Below are 17,530 nucleotides of genomic sequence, written 5' to 3'. Positions count from 1 at the left end.
TAAATATTAATACATGATAATGGTATATAGACTTTGGTTGGAACCTTGAAATTATTATGTAATGGCTAGGTGACAAAATTATTTACTTCCTGAATTTTTGTTTTCTCATCAAAATAATAAATATAATAATAATATCTAAGAAAAAAAAAAGAAGATTGGAAGTAACTTGCCATTATAGTAGTGCTTCCTCTGAGTACAAGTGGAAAAGCCAGGTTAAAAAGAAATCTATTTGAAGACTCTGGGGAATCACCAAGGCATTTCAGTGGCAGACTGAGAAGCATGCATATAATTGTCAAGGGGGGCAGGGCCATGTTGACTATCAGAGTCACATCTCACTGACCGGGACAGAGGATGTTCCTCACTGCACCTATCTGCTTTCTGACAGTTCCAGAGTTCCCCGAGGAAGGCTGCCTCCACAGTCATCCCCCTCAGGAGTGTCCTGCAGAGCCCTCTGGAGAACCATCTTGAGGCTCTGTCGCCCTTGCTGTTGCTGCTGCCTAAAGTAGCCAACGAAGAAGTAAATGAAAGGGTTGGCGCTGCTGTTGACACAGGACAGTGCTATGGAAACTATAACAAAATAACAGGGGAGAACTATGTTTACGTCAAGAAACCAGTACAATAGGAACCAGTAAATACACCAGGGCAGGCCGGAGACAAGGAAGCCCGGCACTGTGAGCAGGATGGTCAGGTACAGCCTGGTCATCCTCATTCCTCGGGATCCACCTAGGAATCTGATGATCAGGGTCAGGCTGGAGCCACAGAGAACCACAAATAAAACCAAGAAAAATGTACTTACGATGAATTCAAGTGTCGGACACAAACTAAGGTCACCAATCTCATACTGAAAGTAACAGGTAAAGTACAGGGTGGGTAAGAGCAGGGACAGAGAGCAGGGCACACGCAACAGCTGATGTGTGTCTGGGGCGGCGGCAGCGGTACCAGCTGGGCCACAGGACGGACAGGCAGCGCTGGGTGCTAGTGGCGCTGACCATGCTCAGACCTGTAAAGTACGGAAAGATGCCTACAGGGACTAATATGAGGGGAGTATAAGAGAATACGTAGAAGAGTTCCGTCAAGGCACGGACAATGCAGTAGCAGATGTAGAGGAAATTGGCCGCCGCCAGGTTGAGGATGTCCACGGAGAAGGCGCTCCTGCGCGTGCAGAAGCCCAGGAGCCAGAGCACAGCCGCGTTTCCTGCCAGCCCAACCCGGGCAAGGATGAGGAGCACTCAGATAGTAATCCGATGCGCTAATTCACAAAATTGATAATAGGGATCAGGGTCCTTGATTCCATTCCTTGACGTTGGTTCTGCGCTCCATGTCAGGCTGGCTGGATCCATGCTGAAAAATGCTCCACTGGTGCTCCCGAGAAGGCAACACACGAGCAACGGTGGTCTGATCTCTGACTGCCAGGATCAACCTGCCATGTTGGGAGTTCCATGCCCGTGTCTGATGAAAGCTTCTGTGTTAGCAGAGCCTATAAGGGAAAGGAGAAGACTACCTTTGAAATGTAAGGAAAGATTCTCATGCAGGATTCAACTGACCAGAGAGGACTGGCTGAATACCAGTAGCTGGTTGAGAGTTTATTAGGTTTTGTCTCTTTTAATTCTGTCTCAACCCTGAGGTAAGAATTAGTATTATTGTCATATCACAGAGAATGGAATAGCAGTAGATAAAAAGTGTGCTATTTGTTCCAGACCTCGGCCATGTGGACATGAACCCAGCGGGGCTGACTCAGGGTCCACCTTTCTGACCATCCCTTAGACTTGCCAAACCTGTGTGTTCATAACACATATTGAGGGGGAAATCAGAAGTAATCTGATTGGTAATCCACGTTGGCTGTCTGTGCTTGGGTTGGAAAAAACAAAACCTAAGTAACCTAAGGTATCTCCAGATAGAGAAAGAGAAGCCCATTCAATAGGAAACAAGAGATGAAGGGAAGCCAATTCAGAACAGTTAGTTCCCAGAATTCAGGAGCCCTTTTCTGTGTCACAATGGCAGCCTTTGCTCTGAAATCTAGAGGACTCACAGGCGTGGAAGAGTTCCGGGTATAAATATGTATCTGTCTTCTCAGGTGCACAGTGGCCTCAGCACTGAATGCACCCATCACGAGCTCTCATAGAGAACCAATCTCCCAGAGCTTTGAATGGCCAGAAAAGGAAATGGGAGGACAATCAGAACTTCTGTCATCCCACTCAGGGTGGCTCACATTTTCAACATTCATGTTTAAAGTATGATGTATTTGTCTTCTTAATTAAACCTAAAGCTCCTTAAGGAGTAAATCATGCCTTCTTTTGTTCACTAAAGTATCTCCAACATTTAGCATGTATTCCTTAAATGCCAACTACTGTTATGTCCTCATTTAACATAAGAAGCAGCTGAGGTTTAAAGTCAAAGGATTTTTATGAGCCCACACCATGACCCGGTGTCAGCCCTGGTCTCCTGCCTTCCCCAATATTCTCTGCCCCACTATTTTGTTTTTCTGAGAATTTCCAAAAAAACCTTCACATGAGCACGGATTCTGAGAGACCATCAGGGGCTGTAGAGATGACTAGTTTCCTGTAATCTCCATTTTCCTCTTCTGTAACATAATAATTCTGAGTGTTTTAGTTAGCAAAAGGACCCTGATCCCGTTGTTCTGTGAAGCATGTGACTAGGTGGAAGAGATGGAACCAAGTCCTTGAATTTGGGATTAATATAAGAAACTTAGCCTCTCTGCTCCCGCACTTCCTTCTCCATCAATCTAGATTACCGATGTGACTGAACACGCAGATGACCTAGATGAAGGCACCTCCTTTCGGGATTAGACAACTTCACAGTTGAAGTACTAATATAAGATGCCTTGAAGCCTCCAGCTCAGGTCTAAAATATGTTCATCCGTGTTCATCAGCAGAGGTTTGTTCTAGAACCTCTGTATAGCCAAAAATCTGTCTATTCTCTATTTCCTTATATAAAATGGCATAGGGTTGACAGATAACTAACACATTCTCACAATAAATATTTGTTACACTGTATTGCTTAGAGAATAACAAGGAAAAAGAAGGTACTTGTTCAGTGCAGACCCAATGACTCTCATTTATTTTGACCAAACATTTTGAATCCATGTTTGGTTGAAACCCTGGCTCTGGAACCCACTGATGGGAAAGGCCAACTGAACTTTCTTCTTTAAGACATTTCTATTTTGGGTCTCTGTTATAGCAGCCAATTTAATAGTGTAACCAAAAAGAATATGTCTTCTCTTGTCAAAATTTCCTTTCCTTTGCTAGCAATTTTTACTGAATGTGGACATTTCCTCATAAAAGTGACACTAGAGAAACAATGTGAAAATAGGAATAAGTAACCCTGATGAAGCTGAGATGAGACATGATTTAATGACATTTAGATAGAGAACCCCAGCAAGGATGATATAAGCAGGTGTGAGGCTTAGTCTCACTTGCCACGAGGATTTGCTTTTTACCATTCTGTACTGTTTGGCATGTGTAGGGGGTAGCTTTTATCAGCTTCATCAGTGGGACACACTTCCTTGTGGTTTCTGGTTGAATTGAGTCACTGGGAGACCCCACCAAGAGACTACAGGGCAGGAGCAGAGAGCTTTGGAAGTCTCACCTCCCTGCTCCCCCTATTTGTCAGTGTGTGGGTGATGGCAGTGATGCCCCAGCTGCCTTGTGGTCCTCTCCTCCCTGTCCAGCTACAGCTGTGGTCATGCTGTCTGTGGTCACTGCTCCTTGCCTTGTCCCACTAAGCACAGAGGTAGAAATGTGCTTCCCTAGTGCTGCCTTAGGGTACTTCTTCACCCATTGGCACTTTCCTTTAAACCTGCCCATCTTTCTCAACAGTCTCCATGAATCACATTTCAGTTGTTCCCCTTTGCACCATCTGTTTCCTCTTGGGACCTTTCCATATAGACAAAGTAGAGTAACATCGGAGAGCAAACAAAGCAATTAAACATGGGTTTACAGCAGTTAAGCTCTGGGAAACAATGTCTTTATATCCACTTGCTGCTTAAATCAATGTGAGAGGAAAAAATTTCTCCAGGACAGAAGATTTAAATAGTTGGAGTAAGGGGAGAATATTGAAAGATAGATGAATGGGCAAAGAGTTTGCTTTCCCTATTTGAAACACCTATAGTCTGAGCTTCCAGCAGCCAGTCCACAGAAGGAAACTTCATGTCTCCTGCCTTTTCTAAAGAAACCCCCAAGAACCTCTGCATATAGAAAACCCAAGGTGGAAGCATAGAGACATAAAGTTAGAGCTAAAATTGTCTCTGATTGTGGAAAGACCGATCTTGGTATAGGTTCTTACCTTTCCTTTTTTCTTCTGTCCAGAGGTGCAAGACTGTCTTTTGCTAATAGTGAGAGTCTTTCTAGAATTCAGTGAGACCAACCAATAGACTCTTCTTTGTTGTATAATTTGGGAATTGGAGCTGGAGAGAAAAACCAGTGAAAAAGTAAGGCTTATCAAGATGTTAGAGAGATCCATGATTTCCTGTTCAGGGACCGGACAAATCACACACCACAGTCACTGGAGCCAAACCCTCCCTGAGACGTTACTTGGCCTCTGGCCCATTTCTACTCTCATATCAGCCTCTCCCATCCCATCCTTGCTTGTTCATCTCTGTAAATAATTGATGTTTTGCCTATTTAATTGGCACATATGAGTCTAGGTATCAGCTAAAATCTATCTGAGCTTACACTGGTGAGGCTTAATCACCAAGGAATAAACTCTATCAAAGGGTCACTCAAAGCTCACCATGGCATACTCCATAGTTTTGGTGTTTTCTGTAGCAAAATACTCATGCATACATGGGTATGCTGCTTTCCATGTGAAGGACAAGTGCATCCAGGGAGAAAATCTCCCTGAGACCCATTCGTCAGAGGCCACCAGTCACCACACTTCCCCTTCTATTCCTTTTATTATTATCAGCTCTGAGGGCAAACTTATATTTCATTTTAATGTATGAACAAGTGGATCCATTGGTTTCTTTTATAAAATGTTAATTGTCCAGCACAAGTAACATTCTTCTTCCTCTTATTTCGTGAACTTTGTGATGTTTTGTTTTTGTTTATTGTAGATATTCAAAATTTTACATATATCTTATACCTCAATTTTATGGCTGATGTTACAGCCAGTTTAAGGCACTCATCATTTTTTAAATCTCATTTAAATTACACTCTTTTTTTATATATTTAAAAACATTCATGCATGGATTCATTCATGTAATATTGAATAAATGTCTTGTTATAGGTTGAGTTTTGTCCCTTCAATGTTCATATGTTGATGTCCTAACCCCCAGTAAGTCACAATCTTTCCTCAAGTAAGTGGCCATGGGACCTTAAAGAGATAAGTAAGGTTAAAAGAGGCTCTTACCCTGGACCTTATTCTGACCACAATCCTGGAGAGAAGGAGATTAGGACATAGACACACAGAGAAAAAACCATGTGAAGACAGAGAAGATGCCATCCAACCCTGTCTGCACCTTGATCTCAGACTTCTAGTCTCTAAATATGTGAGGAAATAAACTTGTGTTGTTTAATCCACCCAACTTGTGGTATATAGTCATAGCAATCCTAGCAAACTGTTAGTAATAGAGACACACTACATCCTGTTTCAGGCATTTATCATCAGTGTGAACAACTCTAGAGTGGAGTCTTTGGGAGATTATGCTCAAGAAGTTGAATGACATGCTAATAAAGAATGAAGAAGGAAGAAGTCTGGAGGTGTTTTCACCCACTAAATGTCTGGAGTAATGGCTGGATCCACTAACCCATCCCTAAATAAGATGATTATTATAGTAAATACCTCAGAGTCACACAAATACATAAGGGAATGTAGTATTTGATAACAGTTACATGAGAAAGTCGGAGGCAAAATATGTGAAGGAGCAACTGGGGAAAGCAGGAAAACCAGGAGAGCATGGTGTGCTAGACTCTCAAGGGATAGAGTCACTGCTCAGTAAATAGTGTCAGTAGCAGCCGAGCGGTGGTAAAACTGACCCTTAGTGTAGACATGTGGAGTCATTGCCAATCTTGTCAAAATAGTGACAGAGGAGGATGCCCTGAGGACTAAGTGGAGCAGGTGTAGGAGAGAATGTCAGGTGGTGTGAGGGGGGACTCCAGGACACTCAGATGTCAACTGAAATACCACCCTAGACAAGAAGACAGTGAGGCCATGTTATTGGACAAACTATCAACATCATTTCTAGGCATAAAAGCAGGCAGTTCGAGGAAATAAGAGCAAATGAACCTCTCTATTGCATTTCAGGATGCTTATAGCAACCATATGTTTAGCAAATTTATGGCCAATATTTTTCTGGCAGTAGAGGCTCATTTTGTGTATCTGTGTCAAACATGGAAATATTTTAAACTACTTAATTGTTTTTATATCTGTTATGATCTGTGATCAGCAATGTTTGATGCTACTATTGTAACAGTTTGGGGACACCATGAACATGCCCATGTGAGCTGGTGATTAAACTGGTAAATGTGTTATGTGTGTTCTGACTGCTTCACCAAGGCCATTCCCACGTCTCTTTTTCTCTACCAGTGCTTACCTATTTCCTGACACAACAATATTAAAATTAGGCCAACTAATATCCTTGCAATATCATCTAAGTGTTCAAGTGAAAGCAAGTGTTGTACATATCATCCCTGAAACGAAAGGTTAGAAGCGAATGAGTTTAGTGAGGAGGCATGTCAAAAAGTGAAGCAGGCAGACAGCGAGGCTTTGCACCGAATAGTTGGGCAAGTTTTGAATACCAAGGAAAAGTTCATGAGGAAATTAAAATCTGCTCCTGTGAACACACAAATGATAACAGAGTGAAACAGCCATGTGGGTGACATAGAGGAAGATTTGGTGGTCTGGCTTGATCAAACCCACTGCAACATTCCCGCTAAATGAAAGCCTAATTCAATGCAGGGCACTAAGGCTCTTTAATATGACAAAGTCTGAGACATATGAGGAATCTTCACAGAAAAGTTGAAGCTAAAGGAGCATTTTGAGAAAAGAAGCCCCATTCATAGCATAGCAGCACAAAGTGAAGCCACAAGTGCTGATACAGAAGCTGCAGCAAGTTATCCTGAAAATCCAGGTAAGATAGTTGAAGAAGGTCGCTACACTAAACAACAACTTTTTTGTGTGGATGAAAGAGTGTTCCAGTGGAAGATGCAATTCAGGACGTTCACAGCTAGAGAGGAGAAGTCAGTGTAGCCTCACATCTTCAGTGCACATTGCAGACTCTCTAGACAGGGCCTCATGCAGCTAGTGACTTTCAGATTTGAAGCCAATGCTGAGTTTTATAATTTTGAAAATCCTAGAATCCTTAAAACTTGTGCTAATCTACTCTTCTTGTGCTTTATACATGGAACAAAGAAGCCTGGATAACAGGGTGTCTGTTTACATTATGAATTACTGAATATCTTAGTGCCAGAGTTGAGACCTCCTGCTCAGAAAAATGTTCTTTGCAAGCCATTACTGCTCATTGAAAATGTACCTTGTCACTCAAGAGCTCTCACGGAGTTGGGAAGGGAAAATAATGTTGTTTTCATGCCTGCTAACACAACATCTGCAGCCCAGATCAAGGGGTAACTTCGACTTATAAGTTTTATCATTTAAGAAATACTTGAGGGTGGCACCTGTGGCTCAAAGGAGTAGGGGCTGGCCCCATATGCCCAAGGTGTTGGGTTCAAACTCAGCCCCTGCCAAAAACTGCAAAAAACAAAAAAAAAAGAAAAAGAAAAAAGAAAAGCAATACTTGATATAAGGCTGTAGCTGCCATTAATGTTGGTTTCTTGATGCACCTAGGAAAAGTAAATTTTAAACCTTCTTGAAAGGATTCAAAATTCTAGATGCTTTTAAGAACATTCCTGATTCATTGGAATATGTCAAATTATAAACTTTATCAGAAGCATGGAAAAAGTTGATTTCAACCATGAGGAATGAACTCCAAGGGGTCTAAAAGTATAGTAGAAAGTAACTCCAGATGTGGTACAAATAGGACAAGAGATAGAATTAGAGCCTAAGTGTGAATGAATTACTGCAACTTCATAAAATATGAATACATGAGAAGTGCTTCTTATCAATGAGCAAGGATATAGATAGTTTCTCAAGATGTATTTTGCTCATGGTGAAGAAGCTACGGACATTGTTGATACAAGATAAAAGAATTTAGAATATAACATCACCTTAATTCTTAAACAGTGGTGAAGTTTGAGGGGATTGACTTCAATTTTGAAAGTAATCCTTCTGTGGGTAAAATGCTACCAAGAACACCTCATGCTATAGCAAAATTGTTCCTGAAAAGAAGAGTCAATCCATCAATACACAGAACTTCATGGTTGCCTTGTTTGAAGAAATTGCCACAACCACTCAGACCTTCAGCCACCACTACTCTGATCAGTCAGCAGCCGTTGACATTTAACAGAAGACCTTACTCTGGCAAAAAAAAATTGTGACTTACAAAAGGCTCTAATGATCCTTAGCATTTTTTAGCAATCTAGTATGTTTTAATTAAGGTATATACATTTTTTAGGCATAATGCTATAGCCCACTTAACAGAGTAGAGTGTAATCATGACTTTTAATGCTCTAGAAAACCAATACATTTCTATGATTCACTTTATTGTAATATTTACTTTATAGCAGTGCTCTGCAACCAAACTTGTAACATCTGTAAGGTATACCTATATATGGTAACAATTGTTAACCAAAGACTGGGTTAAACATAGACTGCCAGTAAATGGGATTATGACAGCTCATTGACCTTCTTAAGTAAAGTTGAAAACTTGGATTTTTATGATTAATGAATTCTAAAAAATTAAAAATTAATCAGGAAAATACAATGCACGTAGTACCTGGAGAAAATACAAAAAAAAAAAAAAATTGATTTTAAGTGAGAGTGGGCATACACTTTCTAATTTGAGCACTAAATTTAGTGCACATTACATAAAATATTAATAAAGGCCAAAAGAAAGACATTCTGCATGGTGTGAAACATAATGCTCAAAATATGAACTACTGAAAAAATATTGGTAACATATTATAGCCAAAATTCTAATTGAGCTTATTTCTTTTAAGTTTCTGTAAAATGATGATTTAAAATTTGTAGTCCAATGCTAAAATCATTTAGGTCATGCCTAATTTCTCAGAAATAAAAATGGCTGTTAAACATATGGAAGGGTAAGAAACTCAAATCTAATGAAAGACGTATGGATTAAAATTCCACAAATTATTTTTAATTTAGTCCAAAATAAAAGCCTAAGATATTTGAGAACATACCGTGTAGAGATGGTGGGGACCAGACATTTTTACTCTTTTCTGGTAGGTGTGCAGAGGTATACACCTCTGTATGCGGGGAAGGCAATTTTCAACATATACAAATATATGAAGTATCATAATTTTCTCCCTGCAGTTCTTAATCTATGAGTTCATCCCAGAAATATACTTGTGTATGTTCCAGGGACATATGTCAACAAATGCAGCATTACTTGCAATGAAAGATAGGAAACAGCCAAAATAGCCACCAGTGCTGCGTAAATTATGGTCTATTTCTGCAATGGAATATTCTGTGGATGTATGAAAAGATCAACAATCCAATAAGAAAGGACTTCCGTGATACATTAAATTAAACATAATGTAGACCGATGTGCATTGTATATGAGAGAGACTATATATAGTTTGTATGTATACGCACACGCACACACAAACAGAAGGTGTCAAAAACATGTATACATATTTTAAGAATGGAAAATTTGTACTAAAATTGTAATACTCAAACCACGTTTGACTTGTGCAGTTACAAGAGTTGTATTCATCTTTTGTTATTGGTATATATTGGGTATTATATTGGTATATGTATACAATAGTTTTAGCATTAACTATCTTTGGAAAGTTTAACAAATGAATAAATAAATCTATGTCTGATAAGAAGTCATGGATGTCTGAAACCGTGAAATGGAATGATAATTTTCAGTGTATTCATTTAAAGATTTTTATTCAGAATCTGGACTATATTACTAATTTTAAAATAAATTTTAAACAAGGGCTATGGTACGCATTTTGGGGGGTAGGACACAATTATAAGAGGGTCCTTCTCTAACAAAAGCAATCACTGTAACCTGGTTCTGTGTACCCTCAATGAATCCCCAAGAATAAAAAATATATAAATAAATTTTAAAACAAGGAAAATAAATTCAATGCTCTAGCTAAAAATGGGGAGACTGAGATATGAGGAGAAATAAAGGGGAAGTGATGATGAAGAAATGAACATAACAAGTACAGAAAACTCTTCTGTTGAGATTTTCTGTAAGGACAGAAAAAAAACTGGGCCATAGACGAAGAGGAAGGTGGACTTGGATAATGTTTTATGTAGGAAATGGGATAATCTGTTTGGACCGTAATGGAACAATACATTAAGGAAGGACACATTGAAGACCAGGAGGGAGAGGCGGTAATTATCTGAAGTGTTTCTTTGGGTGGGGGCAGAACATATGAACAAGCTCACAGTGGAAATACTGATTTCCATCAGGAATGTTCATAGGCCATTTCGTGGCCTGAGAGAGAAGGCAGAGAAAAGGGGTTAAAGGCACATCAGCGGATACTCCAGTGTAGAGAGATGGGAAAGAGCTCAGCAGAACATCACCTGAAAGTGATCCAAGGGTGAGGAGGCAGTTCCAGAAGGGAGGAGATGGTATAAAGTGTTTCCTTTGGGGACTGAGAGGCAGTTATAAAAATGTTATGTGATTACTCAGGAGAGCTAGGTGGACATTTAAGGGTCAAAATCATCAATTGAAAGTGCGACCATTGGGCATTGTGTATTGTTCTCCAGCCTCACTCAGCTCCCTGGGAACAGACATGGACTGAGTGGAAAGTGGGATTCACTAGGGACAGAGATTTAAACACATGTCTCACCAAAGGAGAGACATAGATGGCAAATAAACACGTGAAAGATGTTCCATACCATTAGCCATTAGGAAAATACCGATTAAAGTCACAATGTGATACCACTATAGGACTCTTAAGTGGCTAAAATATCAAATACTGATAGTTTTAAATGTTGACTAAGATCTTTCATACACTGACAGAGAGAAAGTAAAATAGTAAATAAAATACAAACTACCTGCAATACCTTGGATAGATCTTGAGGACATTATGCTGAGTGAAATAACTCCTAGTCAAAAGGTGAGATGGTGTATAAATTCATTTACATAAACCTTTAAAATACTCAAATTATAGATACAGGGTAAATTAGTGGTTAGAGGGTTTGGGGCAGAGCCATGAGTTATACATCTTAATAGGGGCAGCCCATGGGAGCTCTTTTGCGACTCCATACTTGGAACACAATGTTATAGAACCAAACACACAGGCATATCCCACTCTTGAAAAAATAAGTGCATGTAAACAGTGATGAAATATGGTAAGCTTGGTTTCATAGATAACTGAATTGAAGCAAAGTCACTCTCTTAGTTTTGATAATAAACTCCATTTATGTAACATTTCAAGATGGGTGTAGGCTGGGTGATGAGTATACAGGAATCATCTTTTATGTCTGTAGCTTCTTGCTAGTCTTCAGCTAATTCAGAATGAAAAGTTAAAGAATAACAGAAAGGCAGAAAGGGTGGCGCCTGTGGCTCAAAGGAGTAGGGCACCAGCCTCATATGCCAGAGGTGGTGGGTTCCAAACCCAGCCCCAGCCAAAAACTGCAAAGAAAAAAAAAAAAGAGCAGAAAAATCAGTTACTCAGGTTGATTACTACCATGGATACTGACAGGTGTAGGGGAAGCAGTAGGCTAGAGAAGTTTCTAAATCAGGCATACAGGCCACAATATAATATAAGCATTCACACACCCTCTACTGAAATGAAGCACTTGTAGAGTTTTTATCATATTTTCTTTCAAACTCCTTTAGAAATGCATACATGAAATTTTAAAAGTACAACTGAAAGATGAACCCCGCACTCCCTCTTCCTGATCTCTTGCACATGTGTAAAACTAATGGGCATTATTCTTCCACATATGTAGTAGTTTGTTAAATCAGGAGTATTTACCAAAATGTCATGACTCTGTAGAGACTGCACTACAAAAGATGTCCCAGGTGACATAGAAAGTTTCAACAGGAAGGTTGTGAGAACTTGTTACCAACACTTAAGCTATCGCCCATGTCAATCTGTTAAAAAGTTTAAAGTTGAATTTGTATGTAGAGAATAAAAGGTTGAACTTACTTTAAAGGTGAACTATTTTCCCTGCTCTCAATTGGGACCTTTTTGCAGCAAAAAGAGCACATTGGAGAAGTGTGCTCATTCTCCCGCTTCTTTCTGCTCTTCTGAAATTCCACACATCTTCTTGTTTCACCTCCCTGGTTATTATTTTTTTTAAGACCTATGATTTCTATCCCTGTTGGGTTGTCCCAATGCCTGGGAGAGTAGAATGATGTTTTTTTTAACTTGTCCTGCTAGCTGATCTATCCGGCCATCCTCAGTCTCTACATTATTGTCAAGTTGACTTCAAACTGAGGCTAAACTCCTATCACTTTAAAGCCATGACAGACATTGTTTGGAACATGGGGCCTCATAATCTGTCTTAAGAGAAAGATCTTGCAGCCATAACCTTGCTCTTGGAGTGGCGCAAGGAAGTTCATTTATGTACTGATCAATATTTCTTAAACCACCTCTGTGCTATTATTAACAACGCCACTATGAATCGTCTCCTCTTCCATTTCTACCTTCCAGATATTATTTATCATTTGTTGCCTACTTCGAAAAACATTCTGCTTGGCAGAAGTGACAGAGGATACATACTAAAAAAATTGCAGAGTTGGCAGTTCCAATTTTGAATATTTGCAAAAGTCTTACTTGATCCACCTTCCTAATAAGATATTCTCCCTCTGCTCCCTATCTCTGTGTCTTCATCTTGGGCACCCTCTAGGATTCAGAACAGGTGGATCAGCATGACAGGCAGGTGTAAGGAGATTTCCTCTTTCACACTCCACTGTAGCTCCAAGAGAACAGCACCAAATTCCGTCTACATTGGTGCATTGACAATGCTGGTGCCCAACATGTACCACACCATCACACAGAAAGAGCAGCACAGTCATCTCCTTGAATTCCTGGTACCTCTGGTACCTGCCACCTAGGTAAGTGGAGCATGTGCTTTCTGTGACTATGGTCACTGTGTAGAGCCATAAACTTCTCAGGCTCCTGAATCACAATAACTATCTTCTGTTGACAGTGGTGCTTAAGTTGATCATTGGCACTTTATTATGGAAACACATACCCCAACAGAAATAGCAAAATATTTAAGCTCTGGCAATCCCATAACCTCTCTTCTTTTTGATGGCCATGTAACAGTTGGTAGCCTTGAGGTCCTAGAGCTTTTACTGAAAGCCACAGCCAGGAGTATCTGTATAAAATTATGAGGTATATAGATTTCTCCTACAACTGTAGAAATCTGTAAACTAAAAATAAATGCTTTTCAAGAAAAATTCTACTTTGAAACTAACACTGAGATTTTCAGTAGTGGGACATACTTATAGACTCTACAGTGGTGGGAGAAGAAGTAAATAAACAATTATCAGTTCTCAAGAATATCAGCCATGATGGTACAAAGCAGCAGACACTGGTAAGCAGACTTCAGAAGAGGAAGATGAAGGCAACACTCTGTAAGCTGTGTTGGTTAGAGAAACACAAGATCTGAGCAGCAGGGCCTGGCTGGACCCAGAGAAAACCATGTACACACACAAAAATCAGTCATGTGCATCTTGAGAAGGAAGATGCCTGACACCAACCATCGTCATGTTTACTGTCCAAGAAGCCACAGTATCTGTTGAGTCTGCTCTGAAGCAGAGACAGAGCCCAGGGCAGGGTATACACCTCAGCTGACAGGTGTCCCAGATGGCAGCATCAATATCAGCTGGGCCACAGGGTGACAGGCAGTGCTCAGTACTAATGGTGCTCTGCATGCTCAGGCCTGCAAGGTAGGAAGACAGCATCACAGGGAGGAAAGAATGGTGGATGAAGATGGAGATGGAAAAAGTTGGTAAATTTCTTCAGGGTAATGTGGAAGCAGAGGAAGAGGAAGTGGCCCTGGCCAGGTCGAGGATATAGGTGGAAAAGGAGTGTCTGCACATGGAGAAGCGCTTGAGCCTGAGTACAAGTAGCCTAACCAGAAAAATGATGAATTAGCAAGTTTGGGATCAGGGTCACCAAGTCACAGGTCAGTGGAAAGTTCTATTGTTCATCAATTGGCATGAATTCTGTCCCCCAAGCTGGGATGGTTGGATCATGCTCAGAAGCCCACCACGGGCTCTTTGGAAACAGAGAGAGATTTGGGCACCATCTGTATGTCTCTGATTCTCAGCATCCCTTGCTCAGTGGCAGGCCTCTTAAATGTCTCAGTGTGTCAACATTTTGAGTATAGGATGCACTTTACGCCATTGCTGTGCCCTCCATGCTTAACTTCACAATGGGAAAAGAACAGTGTATTGGAAAAACTTGTAATTAACAGATGAATGAATGAATGGGGATCTGAGCATAGAAGATTCGTGTTAAATGTAAAAGAAACATTTTTAAGGAAATTAAAATTACTGGAATGTACAAAGGCCCCCACCGTGTTAATATGAAAGATAGTATTAACAATATCTTGATAATTTCCTGAAAAGCCCTCATACCCATGCACAGTGAAAGTTTCCTTCATCATTTTCTCCTGTATGGAAAGCCCTGCCATGTTTGAAATACTGTATTTGTAATAGTTATTATATGTGATAGTTTTTCATTACTATTGTATAGTAGTGATGACTATTAGTTGGCTAATTATGGTCATCATTATAAACAGTTAATAATGGCCACTGTCCTGGCTCTAATACTCAGAGGGACAGTAGTACCTAAAAGAATTTAAATATACAGTTTTGGGAGAGGATTTACTGCGGAGCTGAATTACTCTTAATTTAGGGGAGAATGGGCCTCCTACATTAAAGCTGGTAAAGGTGGTTAAAGCAGAGAGAGTGGCGGCGCAGCTGAACAGAGGTGTTTGAAGTGGTGAAACAAGTAAGGAAGATTATTAACGGGTTCACTTGGATGTATAATAACATGCATTGTCTACCACGGATGGCTTTGATTAGAGTTTGCTTTGCTGAATAACGTATTTTAAAAGTGTGGTAAAAGAGAAGCCTAGAGGAGGCAGTAGGCGATGGCGGCGGCAGCTAGGTAGGCTGGTTGCTCGCCGCGCTCTGCCAAGGCAATGCCTCGGGAGAGGCAGAGCCTTGCTGGCCAGTGCTGGGCGTCTGGAGGGCTACAGAGAGGGGGATGCGCGGAGGCGCGGTGCGTGCCGCACCGGAGGCCACCATACCCCTGCGCTTCTTCGGCCAGGGCTTTGGTAACAGCTCCTGGTCCTAGGTGGCCCCGGAGAGGGCAGGCTGCTCCGAGCGCGGACCAATGCGGTGCCGGAAGAGGCTGCAGCCACACGATCAAGTGGCGCGCGGTGCTGAGCCTGCGGGTGACGCCGGTGTCTGCGCAGATTCAGCGATGCTGGCGGTGCGCTGGCGAGCCAGGCGCAGGGCGGCGGAGGCGGCGGCGCAGCCCAGAGTTTTGGGCCTGGGGGCGACTGCGCTGCTGGCGCTGGCGGCACTGGCGTCCGGCCTGCGGCTGAACGCGCTGGCGGGGGCGGAGATGCAAATGCAGCGCTAGAGCGGCTAGGAGCCCCAGAGGGCGGCGGCGCGGTGCCTGGAGGCCGCGCGGCGCTGGGTGGGCTGACATTGGGTGAGCTGCTGCTACTGGCCGGCCTGGCGCAGGCGGCCGTGGCGGTGCTGCTGTACCACACGGCCGGTCAGCGAACGGTGCCCATCCTACTAAGCAGCGGCGGGCTCGTATTCCTGGTGGGCGAGGTGGTGCGGAGCATCGTGAGTGGCCGCTAGGCTCGCGCCCGCGCCGCGCGCGCTCCGTCTCAGCTACCAGGCAGTGTTGCTCACTTGGCCGGTGGCTCTGCACGCTGGGGCAGGTGCTGGAGCTGGCAGCGCGCCCTGGGCTGCTGCGCCAGCGGGTGCTGGAGCTAGCATGCGGCGGTGGCGACCCCTATAGCGACCTCAGCAAGTATGTGCTGAGCTGCCAGACCTTGGGGCACGTGATCACGCCGCTGTATGACTGCTTAGTGCTGGACGCCAGAACGGTGCTGGACTTCGGAGTTCTGGCCACCATCGTGCAAAGTGGCTACACACTCATCCCAGTCTACAAGGAGGAGCGCTCCAACATTGTGGACATGCTCTGTCTCAAGGACTTAGCCTTTGTGGACCCCGAAGACTGCACACTACTCAGCACCATCACCAGCTTCTACAACCATCCACTCCACTTTTCAATGACACCAAGATGGACGCCGTTCTGAAGAGTTTGAATCAGGAAGTCCCAGGACGAGGGCGACCCCTTACCTGAGGTCCTGGGCCTGGTCACCCTGGAGGATGTCACTGAGGAGATCATCGCATCCAAGACCCTGGACGAATCTGAAGACTACTGAGACTGCGTGCTAAGAAGAAACCTGCTTCTGTGATTGCCCCTCTCAAGCAGAAGGAGGAATTCTCCTTGTTTGAGGTGTCTCACGATGAACATAAAGTAAAAAAATCTCACCTCAGCTGCTCTTGGAAAGTGGATGTATTCAGCCCCCTGCGAATCTCTGAAAAGGTCTTACTGCACCTGCTAAAGCATCCCAGCATCAACCAGAAGGTGAAGTTTGATGAAGTTACCTGTACCAGGGCAGCCAGCCAGTGGATTACTTCATTCTCATCTTGCAGGGCACGGTTGAGGTGGAGATCAGAAAAGAGGGCCTGAAGTTGGAGAACAGGGCCTTAACCCACATGGAGGGTCTGCCCTGACAGTTCCATTCTCTGTTCACCATTCCCCAGTGTCCTCATTCCAGCCCATCCACCATGACCTGCAGCTGATCCAGCCGATGGCACCTGTTCTTCTGCCTTTTGTCCGGACTACACCCTGAGAGCCATCTCCAACCTGCAGCTCATTTAAGTCACAGAGCTGCAGTATCTCAGTGCACTCCTAGCTACAGGAGCCCAGAATCTGCCACAGTCTACTGAGAACACGGACCTCCAGGTCATCCCAGGCAGGTAGACCAGGCTCCCCAGTGAGAAGACGACTGCTGCAGCAGGTCCAACCACACTAGCCCCAGTGTCCCAGTGGAGAATGGCCCTGGGTGGAACCCAGGTGTTTAACTGCTTGCCAGGCAGCCCCAGGTGTGGGAAGTGCACAAGCACATGGAGAGCTGGAGGGAGCCAAGCATAAGCTTCCTGCCAGCCCATCCCCACTCTCCAGGACACGTTTTAGGTGGCCTTTTAGATGTGGGACCTGGGCATTTTTAGAACGAGGCATCAGTGCCAAGCCCTTTCTGCAGGCTCTGCCCTCCTTTGGTTGGTCAGGAGTCATCAGGGTATAGCCCTCCAGACCTGCTTATGGAAGGAATGAAAGAATATCATCATCTCTGGGGCCCAGGGCCCAGCCTTTTCCCTTCTCCCCAGAAGCTGTGATAGTGCAGTGTATTTATACCT

At 42.9% G+C, this 17,530-nt stretch overlaps 1 pseudogene; it reads left to right on the top strand.

Moving 5' to 3' along the window:
• The first annotated feature begins 15,290 nt into the window (after positions 1 to 15,290).
• Positions 15,291 to 17,197, top strand: LOC128565985 (metal transporter CNNM3-like; annotated as a pseudogene).
• Positions 17,198 to 17,530: the final 333 nt, after the last annotated feature.

Source organism: Nycticebus coucang, chromosome 14 (genome assembly GCF_027406575.1).
Source record: "Nycticebus coucang isolate mNycCou1 chromosome 14, mNycCou1.pri, whole genome shotgun sequence".
Lineage (NCBI taxonomy): Eukaryota > Metazoa > Chordata > Mammalia > Primates > Lorisidae > Nycticebus > Nycticebus coucang.
Note: the sequence above shows the minus strand (reverse complement) of the source record. Positions and strands in the feature narration are given on the sequence as shown.